Source organism: Lactuca serriola, chromosome 1 (genome assembly GCF_051521515.1).
Source record: "Lactuca serriola cultivar US96UC23 chromosome 1, Lser_US96UC23_V15, whole genome shotgun sequence".
Lineage (NCBI taxonomy): Eukaryota > Viridiplantae > Streptophyta > Magnoliopsida > Asterales > Asteraceae > Lactuca > Lactuca serriola.
Window position 1 is genome coordinate 109,958,314 of NC_136408.1, and position 6,882 is coordinate 109,965,195.

Below are 6,882 nucleotides of genomic sequence, written 5' to 3' on the forward strand. Positions count from 1 at the left end.
ATCATGAGTTTGTGCTCTATGACCTCCCTGTCTATTCCTACCATGTCCGTACTAGTCCAGGAAAAAACATGATTGTATTTCTTTAAGAGATTGATCAATTCATGTCTTGTCGTTGGGGAAGGTTGCCACCTATGCCGACTGGTTGGTATGGGTGTTCCATGTTGATGATTTCACTTCCGCTTGTTGGCTCCGCCCGCTTGTCGGCTTCATGATCTCATAACACTGTAATTCTCTTGGTGGCGTTTCCAAGACCGTCCCCGACCCTTCTATTGTACTGAAATTTATTATTCCATGCTTTCTCGATGGGATTGCTCCGAATTAGAGTAGGGTTATCCGTCCGAGGATGATGTTGTGTTCTGCTGGGTGCCAGATTACGACAAATCTATGAGGGTTGTATTTTTCTTTTCCTTGTCATTACTGGTCAGCATGAACGGCAGGTGGATCGTTCCTAGGGGCCACAGCCTGTGCCTTGTGAAGCTTGTCATCTGCCGTGTTGCGGGTTTGAGGCTCTCCTTCAACCTATCTGGGAGGAGACATAAACAAGGCTCATATATAATATCTGTTGAACTATTGGTATCGATGTATATTCAGTTGATAGTAATGTCTCTGATGGACCCTTGGATTATGAGCAGGTCGTCTCCTCGCCAGCCTATCGGTCGGGGATCTTTTGCTGAAAACGTTAAGCCTTTCATGGATTTGGTGAGGCTGTCTACCCCGTCATGTTCTTCCTGCCTTCCCCTCTTTGATCTGATCATCATGATTTCGTGAGGTTGGTCATGCTACCTTGTTGTATCCTTGGCATTCTCGGCATCGAACTTAGCACATAGACTCCATGCTACCTCTATGAGGTTCCCCTTTAGTTGTTTCTGGGACAGCGGTCCCGGTAGGAGGCCCCACGTAAAGGCACCTGCTATTAACCCTTCGTCATGCCCCAGTACGTCTAATGTGGTATTAACAAACCTACTGAAGTATTCTCACGCCATCTCTCATTCCTTCTATCTACAACCGATGATTGAGTGTGAATCTCCTTTGTATTTACGCAGTTGCATGAAATTTATCAAGAAAAGATACTTTAGTTGGCCAAGATTGTAAATGCTCCCTGGCCATAACATCTTGAACCACGTTCCTGCTTGCCATCTAAGGTTGTCAGGAAATACTTACACCAGAATCACTCGTCCTGCTTTAATGAGGTCATTGTCCATTCGTAAGTATCGATGTGACTATCTAAATTTGTGGTTACATTGTAGGTCTTGAGGTGTGGTAACATCTTTGTATTTAGGAGCTCCTTGGCAAATGGAGATGTTACACTTCGCGATAGGCAATCTTGGTTTAGGATGGAGAAAACACCATCTAGGTTATATTGTTGGGATGTGAGGTATGGTTGCATTAGCATGTTGTTGTATGCCAAGTGATGCCTAGGGTTTGGCAGTAAAAGGTTTTCTGTTTAAATGGGAAGGTTAGTGTTTGGGTTGACAGGAGGGGTGGGTTTTGTACGAGTGAGCTGTTTGACATGAATGGCTGATGTTGTGGGATTGTGGTATAGAAAGGCATGTTTGCCACAAATGGAGGTGTTTGGAAAGCCATCGTTTGTTATCTCACCATTTGGTTTAGCGACGGTGTTTGGAAAGTCATCGTTTGTTCTATCACCATTTGGTTTAGTGGTGATGTTTGTGAGATAATCGACATGCCGCTGACGTTGTGCACCGTTGTTGATATGGTGCTGCTTGAGATCACCATCAGTTGTGGTGTTTGCATGGAGGCGCTTTGTGCCATTATGGCGGCGGAGGATGCTGGTCCTTCGGCGGTCAGCCCCTGTAATTCATTTGTTGGAGTAGTGGTCATCGTTAAGCTGCCTTGTTGTGATGTTTCACTGGTTCCAAATGCAACTAGACCAAGTTGTATGAGAGGATGTGGTGTTAGTATAATGTAAGTACAGAAGAATGACCAAGGTAAGACAAGTGAGTTATAGGGAAAGTCGTTGATCATTTTGAAGGATATGAAACATAAAACCTTGGGGGGGGGGGGGGGGGTGATAATGATCACCTGCCTTGATGTTTTTTATTGATTTAAATCTGAGATTACAAAAATGATGAAGGTAATACGAGTACAAATGTAGTAATCCAGCTAATCATGTGTATGGTGTGCTAAGTACATGTGTTAATTATAGTCTAATGCAAGTAACAAGAAGTCTGATAATTTCGGGATCCTCTGAAACCTACATATGGACGATGTTTGGCTTGGTATTCCGGGTCTTTTTCCTGGTCAAGATGACTCTCCATTGAGAATGAGTCTCACGTTAAGTAGTTCTATACATGTTAGAAAAAGAGAGATAAAAACACAACCGTTATAGGTGTTACGAAATATTAGTAATAATAATCAGGATCCTACGATATATTTTAAGGATCCTGAGGTTTCAGCAATATTAAGGAACCTGAATATGATTCTGGGATCCTGGCCCTAACAATCGCCCCAAATTATACCTGCAAAATATAAATTTTAGTTTCCGGACATATAGAGGTATAATTTTAAAGTAAAAAATGAAGTAAAAAGTTCTAACTTATAGGGTAATTCAAAATTCAACGGATAGATTTTTAGCCGTTGGAATAGGTCAAATCACCCTTTTACCTTTCCATGATTCTTGAATAAATAAGGTATTTAGTCTTTCAATTTTGTCTCACTCTTTTAGCTATGACATTCACTGAATATCATCGAAAGTACTACCCTTGTCTCTTTTTCTCCTTCTTCGTATTCTTTTAAATATGGTAAAAAAAAAAAGGAGCTCGCTCTCGCACAAACATCATTGCTATACCCGATGATGATTTCATGGATAAGAAAATCCTTTCCTACAAGGAAACGTGTACCTTTGATGACAGTATCAAAGCTTTGAATTTGCTTGGATCTTTTCCTGCTAGTATTTTTTTTAAAGCTTTTGATGCAACGATTCAACTAGATTTCATTTCCCTCATTCGCGTTTGCTTTCCTAAGTACCCTTTCACCCTAGGCCTTTCTTATCCCTTTTCCGGGATTATCTCTGAATTTTTTGAAATTACCAAAATCTCATATATCCAGGCCATGCCAACGATTTGGAGGATCCTTTACTAGATTGATCATCTGAATCGTTCCATGGACCTTAACATTGGGTTAAACGAGTTAGCATATGTTTATGAACTTTTGACTTCCGGGAACTCTCGTTTCCTATTGAAATTCAAGACTGGCAAATCACCCCTTATCTTGAAGTAAAAACATAATGATGGCGCTTGGAAAGGAATATACTTTTTTCGTGAAACGTGATTCAATTCTTGGTGGAAATCTTTTACCTCAATCTTGGGTCAAAAGGGTAAGTTTTCTGATTTCTATATTAACGATCCCGATATTCACACTTCTTATTTTGTTTGATTTTTTGCAGCTTTCTTGTTCGACGAGCTAAGCCTTCCCGCTGACGATACTGAAGATAGGATCGAGAACTTCCTTGCTCTGCCCAAGATTGATAGGACATTCAAGCTTGATCCTTCCTGTCACCAAGAAAGTTCAACTGCTATTATCCCTATTGCTACTGGTAAGGATCCTTGACTTTAGTTCATTCCATACGAAGGATCCTAAAATGATACATGAATTCCCTATTATGCTTTAGGATCCAAATCTAACCGTTATGGCGCACGTTTTACTCTTGTCGACCTTGATTCCACTATGTACAATGACCAATTGGTGGTTAAAAAAGAAAAACCCTCTCTCCTTTCCAAGAAGGCTCCTATAGATTTACCCGTCAAGACTTCAGGATCCTGAAATATCAACAAAGAGTAAACCATATAACAAACCATCAACTATTATGAAAATGAAGTATGAAGGGGATAAAGATCTACATTATATGAGTTTTGAAAACTAGCATCCAATTGTTTGTCTTTTTTGGGATTGGCTATCTATTAAGTATACTTCTATATTTTCTTGCTAACACATACTAACTGTTCATTAATATGTCATTGATGATTTAGAATTTAAGTTGGACTTTAAACTTCTCCTAACCACAAAATATGTTCATACAAACTATATTAAAATCCATCCATTTAATAGTGAGTAAAAGATCTATAAAAATAGGCCCTTAAACCAGGAATAATTCACATGATGTTTCATAGTTGCAAGACATAAATCACCAATTATAGCAATGTACTTTCTACGTACATTGGTATAGATTGCTTTTATTATTAAATTACAGATTACCCTTTGAAAGTAGGATAATATTTAATTTTAAAAAGAAATATGTTAGCTTGTTTTAAAATAAAGGTTAACATAAATGGTTGTTGTTTAAATTCTTTTGATTTTTCTTACCTTTTTTTTTTCTTTTGAATTTGAAGACCAAACAGAGGTTGGTCACCCTGTATGTGCTATTCTCTCAAAATAGCTAATCATACTTGGTATGTTTTATGAAAAAAGGGTTTAAAGGAGTCTACTCCCCTTCATTTAACATGAATCTCCGAATAAAGTTGTAAATATCCTCCGAGTTTAGTCATTGCTAATGTTCCAGAGGTTTCAATCCAAATATTTTCAACCAAACAAGCAAAAGGATTTTAATTTCCTTAAATTCCAAATACATGCAATTCCATTTCATATTTTCATTTGCTAAATTCCAAAACAGTCAAAAAGAAAGTTTGAACCAAACACCCCTTACATTGTTGAGTAGTTTTGAATGCTAACTAGTTGCAACCAAATCAAAAGTATAATATGGTTAGTCATTCTTAGGAGGAGGAGAAAACCGTGTCCTTGTTGGAAAGCAAACAATCTGAAGAAAAAAATTGAACGATAAACATCTTCTTAATCTCTCTCCACGTAATCTCATCATTGTTATCGATTCGCTGGCTTAGCTTTTGGATTTGTTCCCACCATGGGAAATTCTTTGGGAATGTCTCGGCTACAAGTTGTCCTTGTATTTCGTATGGGATTTCACGACCCTCAAAACACGAATCTACACGCTTCTTCCACTTACGAAAGACTTTAACATCTTTAAAATTCTCAGGGAAGTTAGGTAGATAAAAGTTTTGGTAGTTAGGTAAGCATATGTCTTGGGGCTCCTCATCTGAGATAAGAGGAAACTCAGGTTGATTTTTTTGAACTTTTTGCAACTCCTCCTCCATATGTTGTACACGACTGCTCAGATGTTCGAGCTTGTTTGACATGGACTCAGCCCCTCTCAGAATTTTGTTTATATCGTTGGCCACACTGAAAAATAAACCATTGATTGTCATTCATTATAATTATTAATTAAGGTACCTTACTTATAGGAGAATAAAAGAGTCCAATCTTGATCAAGTAAAAAATAACTATTTATTTCCTCTAATGCCCAAAATATATACCTAACCTTTGTTGTTGATCCATGTCTTCTTGTATCAACTTCGCTGCATCAAAAATTTTAAATTCATGAGAAGTTGTGTAACTGGTTTAAGCTTTTTATGGTATGTATGTACACATGTGTGTAAACGTTTGTAAGTTGTTAATTGTGGATGCCATCACATGTTAAAGGGATGATTATGCATGCAAAGAATTTCCTACATAATTTAATAATAGCAGAAAACATATGTTAACCAGAATTTCTGCAATACACGTGTAAAAGAGATGTCTATCAATATATTCAGAATCAATGAATCATTAAAACTTATATCAGAAAAACCAAAATAGCTTTATGACAAACCCTAGAAAATAACTAAACACAACTGAAAACCAAGCAATCAAATAAGTTGAGTAAGAAGAAATTACCGTTATCAAGTGAAGCAATCGTCCTGTCTCCTCGTCCTCAAGGTATCGATTTCTGAAATGGCCTGAACCTGATTTGCTGGCTCCCTTCCTTTTCACCGCCTCTCTACGCTTACTGGACCCTGAGGTGGAGGTGGATCAATTTTTTTGACCCTAAAAAATTATAACATCAATGTAGACATGTATAAAAAGACCGATCTTGGATTGGATCCGAAAAATAACCAAGACCGAATCAGTCTAAAACGAGACCGGACCGGAAAAAGACCGGTCCTAAAAGGATCAGACCGAAAAAAGACTGGCTCGAGACCGAAAAAAACCGGACTGTTTCGAGACCGGTTCCAAAAAAGATCGGATGGTTCCGAGACCGGTCCCAAAAAATATCGGACCGTTCCGAGACCGAACGAGACCAGTTTGGAAAAAAGACCGGTAACAAAGCTTTATAAATATATCAATTTTTGTTAATTATACAATTTTTAATCACAAATTATCTAACTTATTTCATTTTTTTCCCTTTATTAAACTTAAATTGTCATATTTAATAAATCTTAATTTATCATTTTGGTGTTAATCACATATTTGTTACTGGAAAAAACTTAGAAGCGAAAATAAAAGAATCGAAAAATACCGAAATCAAACAAAAAATACTCGTAAATCGAACCGAAAAAGGTGCATGGAAAGACCGCGAAACCGGATCAAAAAAAGACCAGTTCAAATGAAGATGACTGGTCCGAAAAAAGACCGGACAAGAAAAAGACCGACGAGGACCGGTACGAAAAAAAAACTAGACTGTTTCAAGACCAACCTCGAAAAAACAGGACCGTTTCGAGACTGACCCAAGACTTGTCTTGGACCGCCATTCTGCAGCTTATATCAATGTTGTCGTGGGTGGGCTGTGGCCCAGATCTTAATTGGTTTTTTTTGTGTAAGATTTTTATCTTATTGAGGTGTATATTAAAACTAGATTATAACACGCGTAAAACGTAAGAACATATAAAAAATACATATAAAGTTATAATAAGGTGACATAATAAAAAATAAAAAAAAATAAAAAAAAAAAGATAAAGTAACATAGAGAGACTTCGTGTTATTGATTATATCGAAATGTCCAAAAAAAAATAATAATAACATAAATAGACTTCG

At 37.4% G+C, this 6,882-nt stretch overlaps 1 long non-coding RNA gene across 1 annotated transcript; it reads right to left on the reverse strand.

Moving 5' to 3' along the window:
• Nucleotides 1-4,583: 4,583 nt before the first annotated feature.
• Nucleotides 4,584-5,919, reverse strand: LOC145070512 (uncharacterized). The gene is made up of 3 exons (XR_013689972.1): nucleotides 5,746-5,919; nucleotides 5,351-5,387; nucleotides 4,584-5,211 (listed from the first exon to the last, which is right to left on the reverse strand). It is a non-coding gene; the product is annotated as an uncharacterized LOC145070512 (long non-coding RNA).
• Nucleotides 5,920-6,882: the final 963 nt, after the last annotated feature.